The 23,405-nt window shown below is 35.7% G+C and overlaps 1 long non-coding RNA gene across 1 annotated transcript; it reads left to right on the top strand.

Annotated features, from left to right (window-relative positions):
- Window positions 1-23,139, top strand: LOC149109042 (uncharacterized). The gene is made up of 2 exons (XR_016208547.1): window positions 1-12,798; window positions 21,123-23,139. It is a non-coding gene; the product is annotated as an uncharacterized LOC149109042 (long non-coding RNA).
- The last annotated feature ends 266 nt before the right edge of the window (window positions 23,140-23,405 follow it).

The following is a 23,405-nucleotide window of genomic DNA, read 5'->3' as shown; positions in this document are numbered from 1 at the left end:
CCCCCCCCCCCCCCCATAAAGGGAATCGTTATACTGGTTACCCTAACGAGTTCGAGACGAGTTCAGAAGCACACGCATGGCGTTTTGAAATTTTCCGTATTATTGAAACCATACACCCTGTTTGCAAAGAGTTATTCATTGCCCTTCAATGCAACACGTAAATTATAGTATTTATAGAACGTCGCCGTCAGTAATAGCCGATATACTGTAAACTGCCGCTCAGTATAAGCCCCTGCTCTTATAAGCCCTCCCCTGGATATATAAGCGCCCTCCAGTTTTCCTTGTTTTGAGTTCCTTTCATTATGATGTTTTGAAGCTCAATTATCAGATATCGGGATCCAGACTAGCAAAAGACACGGATCAAGAGACTGCACCATGGCGGCTTCATTACACTGTTAGAAAATCATTGTTAGAAATAGTACTTTCATGTAAATCACCGCTAAAAGTACTAGATATACACGTTGAAAGGTGAATATGTGTGCGAAGACATGGAGGGAATCACGAAATTTATCAAGAGTTATGAAGGGGGAGCACTTCAATAAAATAACATTTAAAGGGAGGATCAGCTAAATGTTACTGTCTTTAGCCGAAAATCCTCCGACTTCATTGGGTGGTAACAAGGATGTAAACACGTTAGCGAATCCGTACGCGGCGACAAAATCAATAGAGTGTGTTCACGTGACGTCATCAAATTCTCAAATCCAAAACTAAAGAGACCCTAAAGGTTCTATCTTCATCAGGTATAAGAGGTACTAAATTTATATCTGCTTACAACTTTCCAGCTCAGTAGCGTCCTTTGTTCGGAAACCAGCGCATTTTGAATTTCGAAGTTATGGCGGTGCGTGACATGAAGCTAAGATCGCGTTTGACGAAAAATATACACTTATCTCGTGATTTTTAGCCATTTTAGGAGTAAAGTATTACGAAAAGTACTGGTATAAATGTTTTCTTGGTTCGGTTGAGATAATGAGTTGCCTAGATAGCCAAATAAGTTCCAGATGTTTACACTATTTTCCGGCCGCCATATTGGAGGACTAAGGAAGCGTTTGGCCCTTGATTGACGCTTACAATTTGACATTTCGAGAAAATATATATCGTCTCATTTATAGCTGAACATAGCGATGAGCACATGAAGCACTTGTACTTAGGACTTTCATTTACAATTTTTTTCGTCCGTCATGATCGTAACCTGCGAACACCGCCTATTTTTGGCGACGTGCGGCGTGAAACAAAAGCCAGAAATTCCTCGCGTGTTCGCACCGTAGACCTTCCGCGCGAAAGCTTACGTCATTCACACTTTGCTATTATGTGATTGGTCTGTTCAACGGAGCGCAAACAAACCACAAACACAAAAGGAAAAGAATGTGGTTCGGATGTGAGCAGCCGTTTCTTTGGGGGGAGCGTTGCGTGACATCCCAAAAAACGGCTGCGGAGGAGACTATACTAGGGTTTAATATAGAGATTTCTCTTTAGTGGTTTTCTTTGCATGAGTAATGGACCTTTTAAAATATTTCCAGAAGAGATCAAACAAGAAGTTGTAATTGAAACGTTAAACAGCGAATCTTTTGCTCGGCTTGTTGCGGTCTTTGGTTGATATGTTAGAACTTCAGTCTGACCCTACGAGCAAGAGTATAGGGTTTCGCTTTGACTGAAACCGGTTTCGATTTCACGAACTTTGATACTAATGTCAACATTAGCCTTTCGAATTTTCATCCGTAAGCTTTGAACTCTTTGTTTTGTAATTTCCATTGGAAAAGTGTACGTTTTCTTGAGCAACCATGCGGCTGGATTCCACTGGATAAGAAATTATTTTTAGGTCCGTACTTTTAAATTAAACTACAAAGCGAAAAAAGCGAACTTCGAAGCGATCGTTCTTCTCTCGAAAGCCACTCGAAACCGAAAGTAGCTAAAGTCCAGTTTGTGATTGACAGCTGTTGTCTCATAATCCAATCAAATTATTTGAACATTTCTAACAAGGATTGTGACTAGCTTATTTCAGCGTGTTTTATTAGAGTGCAGATGCACGCTTACACCACTTTTCCTCGGTAAAAAAATAACGTTTGGTTTGAAAATATTAGCTGAATGTGTAGGGAAATTTGTGAATACTTTATAATAAAATCACTAAAAAAAGCCTCGACTGTGCTCTGGTCTGTTGTAAAGCACTTAGGAAGCGGTAGAACATGCAGGAAATAGGGAAAAACACTCCACCTCGTCTCGTGTTTATCCCTAGACATCTTTCGTGCTTTACCGCCTCCCAAGTGCTTTACAACAGACCAGAGTACAGTCGAGGCTCCTTTATTTGTTAAATAACCATATAACTATAGTAATAATAAGCTCAACTGTCTCATTTTATACTTACAAATTATGATGAAGTTATGGAGTATGACTAACCGTCGTGGGTCGCGGGTCGTGGGTGTGGGTGTGGGTAAAAGTCGTGGGTATCAAAAAAAATTCCCCCCCCCCCCAAAAAAAAATAAATAAATAAATAAAAATAAAAATGATTAAAAAATAATTAAAAAACATAAATTAATAAATAAAAACAAATAAAATGAAAAAAGTAATTAAAAAAACAACACTAGTTACCTCAGGAGCCATAATCGGGGACGGAGACCGTAAGTCTCGGGATTCGCGCGCACCTATGATATGGGACAATTTTTCTATTTTTAGAACAAATTGCGCCATCCTGACGTCATACATCCGCGCGTATTCACGCACATGTCAGGGGCTCTCGCGTGGATGTTGTCACGTTGTGTGATCAAATGGTGAGAGCTGAGAGATTCTCTTGCGTATTTTGCACAGCGATGGCAGGGAATAAGGCAGGGAATACGAGCCAGGGCGCTTATATGTAGTTTTATGCTCTGAGCTAACGGAAAAGGTGGGTTTTTCAGGGTCGAAAACAAGACTTCAATCTCGCGCTGGGAAGGAATAATAAGATCTGCTCACGCTAGTTGTAAGCTCACGCGTATGTTTTTGTGTTTGTTCTGACTTAAGAATATAGCAAGAAAGCTCTCTACTCTGGTATCGAGTTAATTTGTCAGTTTTTCAGACAATGGTTCGTCATAACAAAAACCTGTTTTGATGGTTTCTTATTGTTTCTGCTTGTTTGGTGAGTTTGCAAAAGTTTTTGAAAGGAAAGTCTGACGCGTACAATTAGCTCATTTGCATAGTGCAGCTCGTGCACTTTCAAGTCCGAGTCAGTGTTTTCAATTGTCAACAAATCTTGACAAAGATTTCTTTCGTTATCTTTTGTGCTGAGATGCAGTAACAAATTTCACGAACGCGAAAAAGGCTACTAACATCATGTGTGTTTCTTCAACATAAGCATAGTGAAGTTTTACACTGCGAAAATGAAAATAGACAAGGAGTTTTGATAACTCGATCAACCAAATCGAATTCGCTATTCCAAGTTGATTAAAGAAAGCATCATCGTAACTTTACTGATTATTTCTGCTTTATTCACATATTTTCAGCTTAGCTTTTAATATGTTCTCAAACATTTATCAATCTTAAACATATTTAAAAACTGTAGAGTTATTGTTTGAGTTCGATGTACGCTTTCACACGAAAGTGCAGCGGAAGTACAATTTGTCATGTTTACTGACTGTACAAAACACGCATCGGCGGGCGCTCTCATTCATCGACAACAGAGAATTTACTGGATTTTTACACGAATAAAACTGAGCAGTATCTACGGACGTAAAGTTATTGGGCCTTTATGAAACATCAAGCGTTGCTTACAATTCAAGCGAAACTCAAACTAGCAATTATTTTGTTTTACTTTTCGGTCGCGATAGACTGACAAATTCCTCGCAAGCGTGTGGCAAGAGGAACTAGGAAACTATGAAGTCCTGAAGCTCAGCTATATCTAAATATATCCAGCTAGTTTTTTGCTGTGTAATGGAAAAGCGGTTAACCTTCAACATATGTGAAATTTAAAGTGGAGTAATATACAGCTCATGTAAAAGAAGCATCCGTCGGAACACAACTTGGTCAGCGATATATATAAGCTTACAGCGGAACATACCTAAATTCGACACTGTCTTACTTCACTCAAACTGGAGCAGCTTACGACGAAAATACTTAAGCAAAATTCCAACAGACGTAAACGCGCTGAGTTGTGGGCCAAAAGCATGAAAAATTTCGGGAATTTCAGATGCCATTTCCCCCGCGCGACATCCGCAAAAATCCTCGCAGCGTGTACGCGCGTGTGCCGCAGGCGATGGCGCAATTTGTTCTAAAAATAGAATTATTGTCCCATATCATGGGGACAACCCCAATACTAGAAATGGCGCGCGCTTACGGTCTCCGTCCCCGATTATGGCTCCTGGTAATAGTCTATGTGATATTTTTTGCTTGTATCAATATTTCCTTTTGTCCCGTTGTCAATGTTTTCCTTTTGTACAACGCACTTTTTTTTCGTCCTCATTAAAATGCAAATCACAAATGATATAGGCAACTAGTGTTGTTTTTTATTATTTTTTATTTTTTGTTTCTATTTATTTATTTATTTATTTATTTATTTATTTTTTTTAATTATTTTTTGATTATTTTTATTTTTATTTATTTATTTATTTTTTGGGGGGGATTTTTTTTGATACCCACGACTTTTACCCACACCCACACCCACGACTCACTACTTCCGCCCACGACCCACGACCCACGACAGTTAGCCATGCTCGAAGTTATGTCTTCAAGCCCGACCCTATGTGTTTACTTGATTTAAGACTCGAAATTCGATTTCAGAACTAAGAGACAATAATATTCACGCCCAAGGTAATGGTAAATTTATAGTGATATTAAGTAATATTTCATGTTTACTTTGAACTAATTAATTGCGTATTTCGTCTGTATAATATCCCAGATAAATTAATCTCTGTGAAACAAACTTACAATTAGGACAATTAAAATGAATTAATCTCAAAGTAATGTTTTAAAAAATGCTCTGCTTATATCAAAAATACAAATTTCGTCTCGATATTCTACATTTCTAAGCCCTGTGAAGCTAGAAGAAAAACCAGGGTACCATGATATCCTACTAAAAACTTATATAAGCGTTTGTGACAGTGTTGTCGAATATCTGAAGAAGGAAAGCACTTAGTTAAACATGTCTTATTTCTCGCAGTAACTCATCCAAAAGCACATCACAGAGATAAGAAATAAGTAGAAAGTTAATGTAGTCTTACCACATTTATAATTCTATAACTAGAAAATTGATTGAAGCTTGAGAAATCGTTGTACAAATATTTTAGACAATTTTTTTAATGTAAATGTAATTGTAGTTATAATTAATGACATGCCTCGCATGCAATATTTTAAAATTATCAGGTATATATCACTGCCCTTGCTTTTCTCCAACCTATTCCAAATTGGTCCTTTCTTCACATAAATTATAACTGGGCCATTGGCCTGGAATTATCACACAGAATGACTAACTAGACCACCGCTTGCTTATTAATGATGCCTAATGGAGAAATACTAGCTGAGCACCGTCAAATAAACTTAAATTTTGCACACTAAAAAAATAAAAATATATCTGCTGCCTTGTATCATTGCATAAAAAACAAACAGTTAATATAGAAAGGTTTAGTACTGACCTGGATATACAAAATCTGGACCAGTTTACAGTTTAATTTATTGCAGTTACACTACGACATTTCATACAATTATTTTTTTTTAGTTTTCAAACAAAATATATGTACCCGTCCATAACAAGCAGTCATTAATTTAGAAGAATATACAATATAAAAGAAGAGCAGATGTTATAAACAACCTTAATATAGTACTTTTAAAGAATATCAATGATAAAAATATTGTTGTTCTAAGTGCTTGTTATAAAAGGTGATTCCTGATAATGTCTACCATCGAATTAGTAAATTGTTAATAACTGAGTCACAATTATCGAATTCAATTGACAAGTGTAGCATAATTATGATTTTGTTCCCCCAAGACATACAGTGAAGTTGAGCCTATAATCGTAAGTCCATTTCTCAAGAAAATTCCCTTTACAAGGGTTATTTACTAAATTAGTGCAGTACTTCGATAGATGGACTCTGTCCTCTTGTAAATGTTCACAAAAATTACTTTGAAAAAGCTATTTACTAAGTCAGTGCAGTATTTCGATAAATGAACCTTGTTGAGATGTATTCAACTTTATAGTGTTCAAATTATGATTCACTTGTCTTTTAAATGAAGCTGACTATGGATGGCACATATCTCTAGACTTGCATAGCTGAAGAAGTTGGGTCAGGGGTGTGATTTCCAGTGGGGGCTCTCTTTAGGAAGCATGACCAGCAAAGGGGGAATACCTGCCTCACAGTTGAAGGTGGATCTGTGCATTGAACTGGTTCAGTGAACCTCTGAAACAGTGGAAGTCTGGAGTGCTCAATTGGGCCTCTTTCTGACACTAGGGAAAACACTGGTAGTATAGTACTGTCTTCTCTGCTTTCTGGTGACTCACTGCATAATGTTGATTGTTTATCTGAAAAGAAAATTGATAAGAAATTTAGACTTTTTTCTTCTTGGTATGAACCCAGGAACAGTTATTAAACCGTGCTATTTTTAGGTATAGAAACACCACGAGATTATAATGAGACCAAGGTTTGGTTGTGCAAATTCAGTCAAGGCATAGTTTATAACAGCACTAAAGACTTGTAACTTGGGGAATTTCATGTTCTGTTGTCTATTATTTAATGAATTGCTCTTCTTCGTTTTCTGCAAAGAGATAACAATATTAGTAAATTCAATGATGTGTACTCGTACCTTCGTCGTGCTCGACAGCAGCCTTTCGTGGACTGTAATTCTTTCTCATCTTGTCGTAAATTTTTTCTATCCAGTAGCTGAACACTCGTGTTAGACACTGAATAACGCTAAGTATTTTTCTCGCAGCGTTCTAAGTGAAGGTCATTTTTTTTGCAAAACCTAGTCTTCTAAAATGCTAGCCGCGAAGATTTTTCGGTCAAAACGTTGCCGACAGCAGTTGTTTTTAACGTCACGTACCCTTCCCAGTATTTCGGACTAAATAGATCCAAGGCCTGCTCGAAGTTTCAGAAGCCAGTAACGATTATTGACAGTCTAGGAAATAATCTCCCTGTTGTCGATATGTACATGTGTCTCAAACAACCGTGAGGAAAACAAACTCTTAGGGAAAACTATCGATCATTTTATTAAAAAAAGTTCCATTTTAACATGATATATTCAAACCCTTCGCTAGTGATCAGCCTTTCACTAGCAACGCTTACCAAACCGGGCAGCTGTGTTTTTAAACTGATTTAAACTGTTTTAAAGTATTTTGACGATTTAAACAATATTTTGAAGCCAACATAGGGTACTTTTGCTTCTTGTTTGTAACTGTGTATTTCAGATATAGCTTAAAGGTATTTCATAACATTGGAATGATTTTCCCTCTATGTTTAACACAGTTTGTACTCAAAACAGGGTTGAAATAGGGGATTTAAAATCTATTTTTAACACAACGGCCAAAACAATTTCGTTCAAACAGTTTAAAAATATACTAGTTAAACATTGTTTTGAATGGTATGTTGCAATGGTCGTAGATTTAAAAAGTGCTTTAATACTTAAAGGTTTTAAATATTTTTCTTTAAACTTCTCCATCGCCAAACGAAGGCCGGTTTATCCCCCAGATGAAACATAATTTATTCGACTTATCGGGTCAAACTAAAATCTGTCTGACAAATATCGATTCTTAAGCTTAGTAACATAAACTCACTATGATCATCTAGGCTACCATTATAACTTCAAGAGTAAGATGGTGCTTGACCCATAGAATTTAATTTGCTTCCTTGTCAAAGAAGTCGTAAGATTGTAAAGTCACTGATTAAAACGGCTGAATCGTGAAATTTTCAACGGTTGGTTGCCTTATGCTGAGGTAACTAAGATCGTATTTTATTTAATAAAATTAGAGTTCTGTAAGTTCAGCTATCCCATTTTCTACCCCATGATGAAGTAATTTATGCTAGACACTACATGTATGTTTTTAAGAAAACAAAGGCAACATAATACACACGCAAAAGCAATGGAAATTTTACAGTACTAATCAATCATATTTCTCGTATGCCTTGATTTATTAATTGCTTTTCGTTTAAATTGATATAGGACTCTGTAAAATAGACTCACAACGAGGACAAGTTAAGAACTGAATACGTATTTTTCAAATCTATTTGATTAAAATTATCCTCTTATATTAAATATACAGATAACTCTAATATTCCTCATTTCTGACCCCTGTAGGCTAGAAGATAAAAAGTCAACTTAGCATGACATTCTGCTATGAAATTAAGGGTTTGTGGCAGTGTTATGGAACATTTAAAGACGGAGAGTACCGTCGTAAATATATTTAATTAAGTACAGTGACCCATCCAAACAAAACAGAGATTAGATACAACTACGACCAAAGATTGAAAGTTAAGCCCAAACAAAATAGTTCTCGCAAAATTTATAATTCTATAACCATAACAACCTACAAAGATTGAAAGGCAAACGTTTTGTAAAAAAAAAATTATGATGCCAAATGCTTTTTAGTTTTGTAGATGACATTTCATTCGTTATTGCCTGTTGTCTATTGACACTATTGTCCTAGCTGTTGTTTAATTTATTCAGAATTGGACTTAGTATTCATTGTATATGATCTACTTATACTACACGTAAATTATGATTAGACCATTGGTCTACAGTTTTTACACAGTAGGACACTAGAATAAACTACAGCTTGCAATAGACTAGCTGGGTATCGTCAAATCGTCTAACTTAAATTTTGGAAAAAAAAAAAACATATCAATAAATAAACAAAAATAAGAAGATATGTTGTACACTATATCATGATTGCGATTTTTTTTTGTATCAAAATTAATTAGTTGCAGGACAATTTGATGGTAATGGCTACAATCGTCTGGCCAAACAAAATCTGGACTTTACAGTTTACTGCAGTGGCACTTATTAGCACTGATTTAATTTCTTCACACCAAACCTTGAAATAATACTTGCATGTATCTGTATCTAATAAACAGTCGTGTTTTAGTAGAAAATAAAATGTTGTTTTTTTTTTATTAGTTTCCTAGCCATATTCACACAGGAGATTCCATTCAAGGCCCTCGCTATGTAACTCCTATAGTATATACTTAATCTATGACAGTGAAACTTCAGTGGAGGACTTAAAGCATGTCCAAAATTATTCCCTTTGTGGTCCATAACATTAACATGGGACGTTAATATCCCATGTCAGAGAAATGACTTTTGAATTTGATGATTTTTGTAAAAAGTTCAAAAGGCTCCAGATTAGTCAAAACTGCTATAAAGAAAGTTAAAAAAAAAGATAAGATTCCTGCAAACAGTTAACAAATGCAACATTTAAGGCAATACAATTGAAAATTTTAAACATGCCCGTCAAAACATGGTTGCCAGGTAAGAATAAACATATCACCATGACGCATCCAGATCCTAGACCAATAACATATCATACTAAATTGTTCCGAGAAAGAAAAATTAGGAAAAATAACCCCCGAGTCTGAACAGGGTTAGTAACATTATTTCAGTAAAATAAAAACAACAGCTGCAACATTCCTTACAGAAAAGCTACACTTGAAGCAAAGTGAATTCTACCAATAAATTGAATCCAACTCATATATGGACCAGTCTTCTGAAATTAGCAATATTTTCCAAACATAAATTTTAACTGGATGTATCTTTTTAATAAACGTTCAAGTCCTATTATCGAAGATAAGCAGTTACAAAAATATTGTTATTCTACCTAACTGTTATAAAATGTGATTCCTGATAATGTCTGCCATAGAAATACCTTAGTTGTTGCAAAATGAGTCACAGTAATCGAATTTAATTGATACAGTTAGCAATACATTTCCTAAGATATATAGTTCAGATTAAGCTTTTCTCAAGAAAATTCCTTCGAAAAGTGTTATCTGCTAAGTCAATTCAAATCCGCAACAAATGGCCTTGTTAAGATGCATTCAGCTTATTATAAATGTTCCAATCAATGCCCAACTTCTCACAGTGATTTCTGATGGCCGTCTCTCTAAACTGGCAGCAAATCTTGCATAGTCGATGGAACTGGATCATTGAATGCTGTAATTACGAGTCAGGGCTCTGTCTGGAAAGAATACACAGTAAGAGGGCAATGCCTGCTCCAGAGCAGAAGGAGGTTCTGTGCACTGAATTGGCTTACTAAACCTCTGCCATGGTGGGACTTTGGAGTGCTCAACTGGGCCATTCTCTGGCACGTCAAACACCTGAAGCATGATGCTTCCTTCCGTAGTTTCTGGGTGATCACTGGACTGAATAGGCTGTTTATCTACAAAGAATAATGTTAACTTGGCATATTGCAAAGACTACCGATTGATCTTTTTCCGCGTATGGAAATTCATCAGATAATAGCCACAAAAAGAGTTGACTTAGGAGGAATTATTTATAAAATTGCTAAAGGCTTTGTAGCTTTGGTGGTTTCACTACAATAATTATCTGCTCTTCTTATGTCTTTGCAAAGAGATATCGACAATAATAAACCTGCACCTTCATCTTGCTCAATGGGTTCCTTTCTGGTACTGCGTAATTTTCCAATCCAGTAGCCACATACTCGTACTAGTCGTATTAAAACGATGCGAGCTTTTCTCGCTTGGTTGCAAATAAACGACATGTTATTTTTCCAAACTTGTTCCTCAATCAAACAACTGGAGGATTTTTTTCAATACCGCACCAAAGTTCTTTCGTCATCATTTTTACTTTCTTGAGGGAGGTAGAGGTGAGGGTGGGGTGGAGGGACTTAAAGTGGTTTTGTTGCAATACTGTAAATATATGTCTAAAAATTCTCTAATGGTATATTTGTACTTCAAGTCATAAATTCCCTGAGTGACGGTTACCATTACAACAAAACTTGCTTGAATATCTTTAGCAACTCCACATAATGTGTGTGAACCGTAGAATCGTGTGCGGTTTTTGCTAAATATATATTGAGGATCTGAAACACGAATCCATCTAAAACAAATTATTGCTTATGTTTTAATTAAGGTGGTTTAAATACAACTTTCTAAGTGGAAATATTTTGCATAATGAGCATTACAAACATTGTGGTATTGATGAATTTTTGTGGCAAGCCACCAAAATATATGACATTATTCATATAGTATTTTATGGTTATACATCTTGTAAACTGACGGGAATCAATCTCCTTATAATCAAAAAGAGAGCTCTATCGAGATATCCTTCGTGCTTAATTTATTGAGACAAGATCCTTAATTTAAGCGAAATCTGTCACATGGAGAAAGACTTTGCAGTGTTTTTTTCCGGGTCAACAGCAATACCGACGATAATCTATTGCTTAATTGATTTAGTGGCACACTATTCGCAAGAAATAAAGAAGTACAAGAGTTATATACCTTCAACCTGGACCTTAGGCTACAACAATCAAAATGTTTTGTTTTGATTTTCTTTATTATCTCAGGCATTTGCTACTCTGAATTTGCTAAAACTTAATAGTTAATTCACATTACTATCCATATGTAAATACAGGACTTTCTACTTAACCATCGCGAAGTAAACAGAACTTATATATTTTTATGTTGATAAATGAAACTATTTGTTATTAAGCTGCTGTTATTGCTGTTTACTTTGCAATGGGGCAGTTCATCCATTACAACTACTCGAAGGAGTGGGCCAATGATATTATTTCTCACGACTGACTTATGGAAAAATCCCGGGGGGGTACTTTGGGAATTTCTAGGTGGGGATGTGCCGCTGGGACCCTGGAACCTTAAGCCTATACCAGAGCTAGTTCAGATGAATTTTTCTACCCTATACTAGAGTAAACTCTCCAAATTTCCCCGTCTATCGACACTGTTGAGGCTGATTCGCGTAAATTTAAACTTGCCGATTTTATTTTTTTTTATATATTTTTGAGTGACAATTCCTGGTTTCCTTAGTCTAGATAAATTCTTCAACCAACTACTCAATTTTGTCAAAATTCTAGACCCAAACGCTCTGATTTATATACCCTATCCTAGAGAAAAATTCTTGAAAACCATACCCTTCACAGCGGCACATACCTATATAGCCCATATATGGTAGTACCCGCCCCCGGGGAAAATAATATCCAAATCTCCATCTTTGACAAGGTAACTCTCAGTTACTTTAGGATTTAATATAGAAATTTCTCTGATTTAATGGTTTTCTTTGCTCGAGGTATGGACTTTTTAAAACATTTCCAGAAGAGATCAAACTAGAAGTTGTAATTGAAATTTTGAACAGGGAATGTTTTGCTGGGCTTGTTACGGTCATTGATTGATATTTTAGAACTTCAGTCTGACCCCACGCGCAACAGTATAGGGTTTCACTTTGACTGAAACCGGTTTCGATTTCACGAACTTTGATAGTAATGTCAACATTAGCATTTGGAATTTTCATCCGTAAGCTTTGAGCTCTTTGTTTGGTAATTTCCATCGAAAAAGTACACGTTTTCTTGAGCAATCATGCGGCTGGATTCCAGTGGATAACATATTTTTTTAGGTCCCGTACTTAAAATTAATCTTCAAAGCGAAAAAAGCGAACATTGAAGCGACTGTTCTCCTATCGAAAGCCACTCTAAACTGAAATTAGCAAAATTTCTGTTTGTGATTGGCACCTGTTGTCTCGATAGTCGATTAAATTATTTGGACAGTTCTAAAAAAGATTGTGACTGGCTTATTTTAGCGTGCTTTATCAGAGTGTTTTTTTCTCCCTACACTTTTTTCGTGCTCCGCCGCTTCCTGGTGTTTTGCAACATAACAGAGGACAGTGGTGAGTCCTTCATTTATTAAATAAACAAATAGGTCTGTAGTAATAGTAAGCTCAACTACCCCATTTTATACTTATGATCTATTATGAAGTAATTCAACCCCATGTGTACTTGTCAACTGCTACTGCAGAACTAAGAGCCAATGATGTTCACGCCAAAGGCAATGGAAAACTTACAGTGATATGCAGTGATATTTCTTGATAGTTTTAAACGATTTATTGCGTATTCCGTTGTATAATATCCCACTGGAAATAGTCTAAAACTCTGTGAAACAAACTTACAAAAAGGACAAATAAAATAGAGTAATCTCATTTGTTTTTAACAAATATTCTTTTCTTATATCAAAATACAAATTCAATCTCGATATTCTACATTTCTTAAAGCCCTGTGAATCGTTTTAAAGTATTTTAGACATTTTTTTAATGTTAATTTAATTGTAGTTATAATTGATGACATATCTCTCATGCAATATTTCAAAATTATCAGGTATTACTGCCCTTGCTTTTCTCCAACGTATTCCAAATTGATCCTTACCTCACATAAATTAATTATAACTGGGCCATTGGCCTGGAATTATCACACAGAATGACTAACTAGACCACCGCTTGCTTACTAATGATGCGTAATGGCGATATACTAGCTGAGCACCAGTCAAATAAACTTAAATTTTACAAAAAAAAGAATGAAATTATGTCCCCTGCCTTGTATCATTGTATCAAAAACAAACAGTTAATGCAGAAAGATTTGGTACTGACTTATAAAACGCCCTGGACATACAAAATCTGGACCAGTGTCAGTTTAATTGATTGCAGTTGCACTATGACATTTTATACAACTATTTTTTTAGTTTTCAATCGAAATGTCCATAACAAGCAGTCATTTTAAGTTCAGCCGTCCTATTTTCTAACTCTGATGAAGTAATTTATGCTCAACGCTATCAGTATTTAAGCTTCTGATGAAGAAAGTAAACTTCGATTTGAAAACTAAGACGTACACGAAAACAATGGAAACATCACGGTAATGTTCAGTTGTATTTCTCGTATACCTTGATTTGTTAATATCTCTTTTTGCCTTTATTATAATAAACTAAATACTTAACTGATATAGGACTCTGTAAAATGAACTCACAGCCAGGAAAACCTTTAAAATTGAATACGTATTTCTCAAATCCATTTTCTAAAAAAAACCATCTTCTTGCATGAAAAATGCAGATTAACACTAATATTCTACATTTCTAACCCTGGAAACTAGAAGATAAAAACAATCAACTTAGCATGATATTCTGCTAAGAAATGTAGAGTTTGTGGTAGTGTTATGGAACTTATAAAGACGGAAAGCACCATGGTAATTATATTGAACTAAGCAAAGTAACCCATCCAAAAAAGTTAAGCTCAAAGAGAGTAGTCCTCGTAACATTTATAATTCTAGGGACAGGAAAGCATACAAAGATTGATAGACGAACATTTAAAAAAATGCCTTATCATGTAGAATTTATTGCAGATCCACTATGACATTTCATACAACTATTTTTTCACTTTTTAATCGAAATGTCCAGAACAAGCAGTCATTTTAGAAGAACGTACAAAAGAGCAGATGTTATAAAGAACGTTAATATACACGTAATACTTTTAAAGAATACCAATAACAAAAATATTGTTCTTCTAAGTGCTTGTTAAGAAACGTGATTCCCGATAATGTCTACCATCGAATTACTGCCTTTGTTAAAAAGTGAGCCACAATTATAGCATATGATTTTGTTTCCCCATGACATAGAATAAAGTTGTGCCTATTGTAAGTTCATTTCTCGAGAAAATTCCCTTTAAAAGGTTTAGTTACTAAGTTAATGCAGTACTTTGATAAATGGACCTGTTTTCTTACAAATATTCAGGAAAATTACTTTGGAGGAGCTATTTACTAAATCACTGCAGTATTTCGATAAATGAACCTTGTTGAGATGTATTCATCCTCTATAAAATGTTCAAATTATGTTTCACTTGTTTTCTAAATGATGCTGACTACGGATGGCACATATCTCTAGACTAGCGGCAGATCTTGCATTGCTGAACAAGTTGGGTCAGGGGTGTGATTTCCAGTAAGGGCTCTCTTTAGAAAGCATGACCAGCAAAGGGGCAATACCTGCCTCACAGTTGAAGGTGGATCTGTGCACTGAATTGGTTCACTGAACGTCTGAAAAAGTGGAAGTTTGGAATGCTCAACTGGGCCTCTCTCTGACATTAATGAAAACAATGGCAGCATAGTACTTTCTTCTGTAGTTTCTGGTGGCTCGCTGCATAGTATTGATTGTTTATCTGGAAAGAACATTGACAATAAATTTAGACTTATTTCTTCTCGGCTTGTACCAAGGAACAGTTATCAAACTATATGTAAAGACACCAAGATAGTAGTTGTGTAAATTCAGTCATGGCATAATTTATAACAGCACTAAAGACTTTGTAACTCGGAGTGTTTCATGTTGTATTGTCTATTAGTTAATGAATCTCTCTTTTCAGTTTTCTGCAAAGAGATATCAAAATTAGTAAATTCAATGATTGTGCATTGTACTCGTACCTTCGTCTTGCTCGATAGCAGCCTTTCGCGAACTGCAATTCTTTCTCATCTTGTGGTACATTTTTCCCATCCAGTAACTGAGCACTTGTGTTAGACACTGAATAACGCTTAGTATTTTTCTCGCAGCGTTGTAAATTAAAGTCATTTTAGTTTTCAAAACCTGGGCTTTTAAGATGCTAGCGGCATCTACTTTTGGTCAAAACACCCATGTACAGCAGTTGTTTTGAACGTCACGCAATCTACTCCGAATTGCGGGCTCAGTGGATCCGAGGTTTGCTGGAACCAGTAAGAATTATTGACCAGTTTAGGAAACGCTCTTACTGTTGTCGATGTGTTTCAAAGCACCGCGAGGGAAACAAACTCTTAGGGACAACTATCTATCATCTTTGTAAAATACTTCAATGTCAACATGATATATTCAAACCCGTTGCGAGTGAGCCTTTCGCTAGTAAAGGCTAAATTTACCTCTTTAAACTGCTCCATTGCCAGAAGAAGGGTGGTTTATTCCCCGGATAAAAAAAAATAATTATTTATTCGATGTCTCACAAATATTTCGAATTTTCAGGTTCAACCCAAATCTGTTTCATAATTATCGATTGTTAGAAAGATAAACTTACTATGATTATCTCGGCTATCTTTATACATCAAGACGAAGATGGTTAAACACAATCTGGGTTGTGCTTGAACTATCGAATTAAAAATGCTTCTCTATGAAAGAATTAAGAATGCCTGTAAAATCACCGATTCAGTTGGCTGGATCGTGAACTTTTCAACCGTTGGTTAGCTAATATTAAGATCATGACTATGAGTCATATTTTACTTAATAAAATCAGAGTTTTGTAAGTTCGACTGTCCTATTTTCTAACTCTGATGAAGTGATTTATGCTCAACGATATTTATTTAAGCTTCTGCTGAAGAAAATCAACTTCGATTTGAAAACTAAAACAAAAGCAAAAGCAATGGAAATTTTTACGGTAATGTTGAGTCGGTTGTATTTTACGTATCCCCTGATTTGGTAATGTCTTTTTTCACCTTTATTATAATAAACTGTATATTAAACTGATCTAGGACTCTGTAAAATGGACTCACAACTAGGAAAACCTTTAAAATTGAATACGTACTTCTCAAATCTATTTTCTAAAAAGCAGCTTCTTGCATGAAAAATGCAGATAAACTCTGATCTTCTACATTTCTAACCCCTGAAAAACAATCGACATGATATTCTGCTAAGAAATTTAGAGTTTGTGGCAGTGTTATGGAGCTTATAAAGACGGAAAGCGCCATGGTAATTATATTGAAGAAAAGTAACCCATCCAAAAACGTTAAGCTCAAAGAGAGTATTCCTCGTAACATTTATAATTCTAGGGACAGGAAAGCATACAAAGATTGATAGACAAACATTTCAAAAAATGCCTTATGATGTAGAATTTGTTGTAGTTTTGTAGATGACATTTCATTCATTATTGCAAGGTTATCAGATACTATTGCCCTAGCTGTTGTTGAATTTATTCAGAATTGGGCCTTAGTATTCAGTACGTTACTGTATATGCATGATCTACTTAGACTACATGTGAATTATGATTGGACCATTTGTCTGCAGTTTTTACACAGAAGGACTAACTACACTAAAGCTTGCAATATACTAGCTGGACATCTCCAAATTATCAAAGTTAAATTTTACATAAAAAATAAATAAAAAAATAAAGAAATGAAGAAATAAATTAAAAATGTATCTGCTACATTTTATCATGATTGCAGCGTTAATTCGTATCATAAAGGATCAGTTTAAGGCAATTGGGCACTGGTTGCTACAATGGTCTGGCTAAAAAAACCTGGACCTCACAGTTTACTGCAGTTGCACTTAATAGCACTGATTTCATTTCTTCAAACTAAACCTTGAATAGTATATTTTTGTTTTTATGATTGGCTTCCTAGCCATAGTCACACAGGAAATTCTTTCAAGGCCCTCGCTTTGTACTAAATCTATGACAGTGAAACTTTGAGGATTTAAAGCACGTCCAAAATTGTCCCCTTTGTGGTCCATAACATTAACATGGGACGATGATAGGCGATGTCACAGAAACGACTTTTGAATTTGATGATTTTTGCAAAAGAAGGGTTTAAATACGTAAATAAATAATTTAATAAATAAATAAATAAATAAGGTTCCTGCAAAACAGTTTACAAATGTCATTTATTGAAGGCAATGAAATTGAAAATTTGAAACATTCTTGTCAAAATAACAACAACAACAAATTTGATTACAGAAAAAAACTATATATATGTACTTGAAGCAAAAATGGGTACTGCCAATAGCCCTTTTTACGGTTAATTTTTTTCATTTACATTACAATGTAATCCAACGTTGATAAGAGGCAATTTCGGGTTAAAACTTACAAAATAGCCCGAAATTGCCTCACATTCATGCTAGATTTTATTGTAATGCAAATGAGCAAAGGTAACCGTGAAAAGAGCTATTCACTGAATCTAACTGGTCCATATATATATGGACCAGTTTTCTGCACTCGACAATTTTCCAAACATTTTATAACGACTGGATGTATCTTTATTATAAACGTTCCTGTCATATTATTCTATGTAACGGTTATAAAACGTGATATTTCCTGATAATATCTGTCATAGAAATACCTTACTTGTTGCAAACATGACTCACAATAATCGAAATTAATTGATACATTTAGCATTCATTTCCCGAGATACATAGTTAAGACTGAGTCTAATTCAAGTCCATTTCTCAAGCAAATTCCTTTGAAGAGTTTTACCTACAAAATCAGTTCAACACCTCAATAACTAGGCCATGCTAATTTGCATTCAGCTTATTAGAAATGTTCCATATGCAATCAATGCTCAATTCCTCACAGTGATTTCTGATGGCACGTCTCTCTAAACTGGCATCTTTGAGTGCTGTGATTACACGCCAGGGTTCTCTCTGGAAAGAATACACTGCAAGAGGGCAAAGCCTGGTTCAGATCAGAAGGAGGTTCTGTGCATTGAATTGGCTTACTAAACCTCTGCCATAGTGGGACTTTAGAGTGCTCAACTGGGCCTCTCTCTGACATGTTAATCATCCGCAGCATGATGCTTTCCTCCGTAGCTTCTGGCCCATCGCTGCACAAAAGAGCCTGTTTATCTAGAAAAAAAATAATTTTTCTCTCGGTATATAACAAAAACTAACGATTGAACTTCTTCCACGTATGGAAATTCATGAGATAATAGCCACACAAAGAGTGTTGACTTAGGAGGAATAATTTATAACATCACTAAAGGCTTTGTAGCTTGGGCAGTTGCACTGCAATAATTTCACTCGTCCTATTTCTCTACAAAGAGATATGGGTTTGCAGTGTACCTTCATCTTGCTCAACGGCTTCCTTTCTGGGTCTGCATATTTTTCCAATCCAGTAAACACATACTCGTACTAGCCGTATTATAACGATGCGAGCTTTTCTCACTTGGTTGCAAACAAAGGACATGTTAGATTTGCGAACCTCGCTGGCCTTTCAAGCAACTGTATTCCTAGCGAGCATCTGTATTCTTTTTCTTTACGTCATCATTTTTCTGAGGGAGGTGGGGGTGAGGGTGCAGTAAAGGGGCTTAGAGAGGTTTGTACTTTCATCCACTTTCGTTTCCTTGAAGGGTTAAATCCTTACCCACCCCCACACAATCAAGTTCGTAATCATGATCACCTGACAACATGTGGAATCGTCTACCCCATGGATTCGAGAGCGCGAACAAAAAAAGCAAAGATCTAAGAGTTTAACAAGGCTTACAGTTTCATGCAACAACCAGGACTAACACTCGCATAGTAGAATGTATTACAGTTTAAGGTCTGCACGACGTTTCACGAGTGATATTTAATGATGACACTGTAATTATATGTGTAAAAAGTACTCTAATGGGTAGATTTATAGTTCAAGTCATAAATTCCCGTAGTGACGGTTAACATTACAACAAAACTAGCTTGAATATCTTTAGCAACTGCACATAATGTGTGTCAACTGTAGAATCTTGTGTGTTTTTGCTAAATATGTATTGAGAAGCTAAAACACGAGTCCATTTGATATAAATTGTTGCTTATGTTTAATTAAGGTGGTTTAAATACAACTTTCTAAGTAGAAATATGTTGCATAATCAGCATTATAAACATTGTACGTTTGATAAATTTTTATGGTAAGCCACCAAAGTATATTCACATCATTCATATAGTAGTTTGAAGTTATACATCATCATCTCCTTATCAAAAAGAGAGCTCTACAGGGATATTCTTCGTGCTTAATTTATTGAGCCAAGATCATTGATTTAAACGAAATCTGTCACATGGAGAGAGAATTTGCAGTGTATTTCACCGGGTCAACAGCAATATCGACGATAATCTATTGCTTAATTGATTTATTGGCACACTATTAGCCAGAAATAAAGAAAAGTAGTGGAAGAGATATATACCTTCACCCTGGACCTTAGACTTCAAGAATAAGAATGTTTTGTTTTGATTTTGTTGTAGTATCTCAGGCATTTGCTACTGTGAATTTGATAAAACTTAATAGTTGTTAATTCACATTATTATCCGCATGTAAATACACGGCAGAGTAAATTGAACTATAGTCCAGTATTATATTTTGTTGATGTTGATAAATGAAACTATTTGTTATTAACTTGCTGTTGCTGCTTTGTCTGTAATTGCTGTCTATTTTAACTGCATGAGCACTGTTAGTTGGATTTATAAATGTCATCGGCATAATTGTAGCCAAAGATCACATATGTCCACAAAAACAAGTGTCAGCAGCGTTTAAAAGATATTAAATAAATCGATATACCTCAGGCATTTACTACTCTGATTTTCCTAACACTTGATAATTGTTAATTCTCATTACTATCCATATATAAATACACAACATTCTATTTAAAGATGGCAAAGTAAAGTGCACTATAGACCAATATTATATTTTTATTATTGTTGTTGATAAATTAAACTATTTAACAATTATTCCATGAAACCGCGTTGGATATGAAGTGATAAATAACCAACGAGCGCGTAGCGCGAGTTGGTTATGATCACTTCATATCCAACAAGGTCGAATGGAATAATTGTTTTAGTATATTCTTAATCGGGTTTTTGCCGCCGATTTTTATTTCAACAATTTTACAGAGCGGAAAATTTTTAAACTTGGCGCACTGTTTTCCATATAAGGTAAAACTCCGACTAATGGCTCATAGTCGGAGTTTTTGAGCCAATCAGAGAGCTAGAAATGCAATAGTCGGAGCTGAGAATATACTAATTGTTATTAATTTGTTTTGCTGTTTTGTCTGTAACTGCTGTCTATCAAGTACATAAGCACCGTCAGTTGGACTTATAAATGTCATCTAACATAACTGTGGCCAAAGATCACAGATGTCGACGAAATCAAGTGTGCAGCAAAATTTAAAAAGATACTAAATAAATCGATGTAATACCCTTGTGTAAATTTAACCAAGTTTGCTGTTTGATTAATTTTGGCGTGCCAATTCCTTTGTAACGCCTGATTGTTGTAAAGTTGATTTGATGATATGTATACTGAGTTGCTTCTCTGTGGGTTGAAATTATAATATCTTGCATTTGCTTAGAGATTCTCAATCACATAGAGAACATTTATTTAATACAAACTCCATTGTATTGTTAATAACACTTTATTGACCTCTAAGCTAAGCGCTTCCTGCACAGACAGTTTTTTAGAGTTTAATTTAGTTTCATGTTCTCTTACAGTGAATATAAACGTTGGAGCCAACCCAGTCCAGAGATGAAGAACCACGAATATTTCATGAGAGCACAAGAAAAGAAGCATTAAATACACCATCCTCACGCACAATTTAGATGTTCCGATTCAACTGGAAAGAAATTTCATTACAGACTATAGACTACACCTCATGGACTAGATATTTTAGTAAAGATTTTGAATAGGTAAATAGAAAAGCTTCTTCTTCAGTATGCAAGGATTTCTGGAAGATCACATTTCTCCCTCCAATAAACTGAATAGACACAACCCAAAGTATTTTTAGGAGTTGCTTAACTTTAGTTGCCTTTAGGTTGTTTTCAATATGGCTTCTGAAACATAACGTGACACAGTCTACTTTTACACACGGTGTGCGGCATTGCTTTTCTTTTAGAGAGTTTAAGGGAGTCAAATACCGCTATTGCCTTGCTGATCGATTTTTTTTAATCATATAGATATTTCATAAACAAATGTAAAATTTCTAGATCATATTTCTCGTGTTGTGAAATTCTATCCTCGCGGTAACGTATACAGCTGTGCGTCAGGCGACAAGATCTACCTTCGCTTTTTAAACTCATACAATAACTCACACAGACAATATTTTAAACGTACACAAATCAGCGCGGTCACGAGGATAGTTCATCATATGGCCTTTCTTAAGGAAATCGATTGGTTCGGTTATGGCAATATTGGACTTCAAGTTAATTATATCCTTTAAATCCTTTGAACCCTTTGCATGTAACTTTGGGAATTCAGTGTTTTTTCAGGACGGTGTTTTTGTTCATTTTACGTTCAAGACTTGTGAGCGTGCTGTTGACCCTTTGCTCGAATTACAAATGAAGAAGAAATACTTTTGAAACGAAAGTAACACACTCTCCCAAATCCCAAAACATTGTCCCACATCTGGCTTCAACCTCAGATTTTAGCTTAAAAGGAATAGAAATTCGATAGCCATTGTTTGAACATGGAAGTGACGAAGATTTATACCGGATATCGTTGACATTGAAAGATACTGGCACCGAAGGGTCTCTTCTTAGCGAGGAGGTTAGTGTCACAGAAATGGAATACTACGGTACTAAGGGGCGCACACTTAATTTACTAATTAAAACCCCTTGTCAAGGAGTTTCCCAGGGCTTTCTAGATTAAACAGTCTTAGTATAAGGTTGAGATACAACTTGATTTATTTTTGTTGTGATATCCACGCCAGCGGACAAAGGATTGTCTCGGACATAAGTTGTCAGGACATTTGTTGTCAAATCTACGTGTGACCACATTCAAACTATTTTCCACTCTTCGAATGTGTTCTTCTGGTTGTTGAAAGTGTGACTGCTGCGTCCGCTGAAAGATCAGGTCATTTTCTAGTGGAAACCGTTTTCTCTGAAAGAAAATAAATCCACGCTCGAGTGTCTAACGGAGTCGGTTCTGTCATCAACCGCCGGGCTGCTCCGTGAAGCCATAAGAATAGGGGTTTAAGTTCCAACCAGGGTTTATCTAGGCCGATTACCAGCCATGAGCGGTGGAAATCAAGCCCAGGACTCGGGCATCGTGGATCAGTAAAACTCAAATCAGAAAAATGATTTCGCAACCGCAAACAACAGATCTGATATTGCCGTGCGCTAATGGAGAGGCTTTTCATTACGTCTGACAAATGAGTGACAAGAAAAACGCTTCCTTACAGTCGATTTGTTATGGTTTGAGGGAACCACGAACATGACCCACTTTGTTTTAAAATATGCCTTGACTGGATTCCTACGATTCTTTGTGCCAGACATCAAAATTCTAGCCCAACGAAACGTGCCAGGTGATGTGTTTTAGAACGAGTTACATGCAGTTTATTAAACGGAGGTCTATCTTAAGGCTCTTGTTTGAAGAAAATCGCTCCAAACGCCTCTAAGGTGAAAATAACATCCTCGTGCATTTGTCGTAGTTTGTAACGGTAGAATGTGAAGTAAGTGATGTATAAAGTTGGTGAACCATTTAAATAAGCGAAATTAAAGGAACTGTACAATACAGGGTCTGGATTAAATTGGATAGAGTTGTTCCAAAGCTGATTTGAGCTGGAATTGTGATGGTAACATGTTCAACCAAGAAAATATCTTTTAAACTTAAATGAAATAGGTTACTCATTTTGGCAATGCAGGAGTGACATGCCAAACGTCACCGCAAGTCTCAGTATAGGAAACGATCACCAAGGGCACAATTTGAAATGTTAGCAAACAGAGAAGTGAAATATTCTGTCCAGAAAAAATACCACTGAATAAGTAAACTTACAGGTT

This window comes from Orbicella faveolata, unplaced genomic scaffold (genome assembly GCF_042242905.1).
Source record: "Orbicella faveolata isolate gen_17 unplaced genomic scaffold, um_ofav_v1 contig_25, whole genome shotgun sequence".
In the NCBI taxonomy this organism is placed as follows: domain Eukaryota; kingdom Metazoa; phylum Cnidaria; class Anthozoa; order Scleractinia; family Merulinidae; genus Orbicella; species Orbicella faveolata.
The sequence above is the reverse complement of the archived record's forward strand: the minus strand, read 5'-3'. Positions and strand labels throughout refer to the sequence as shown.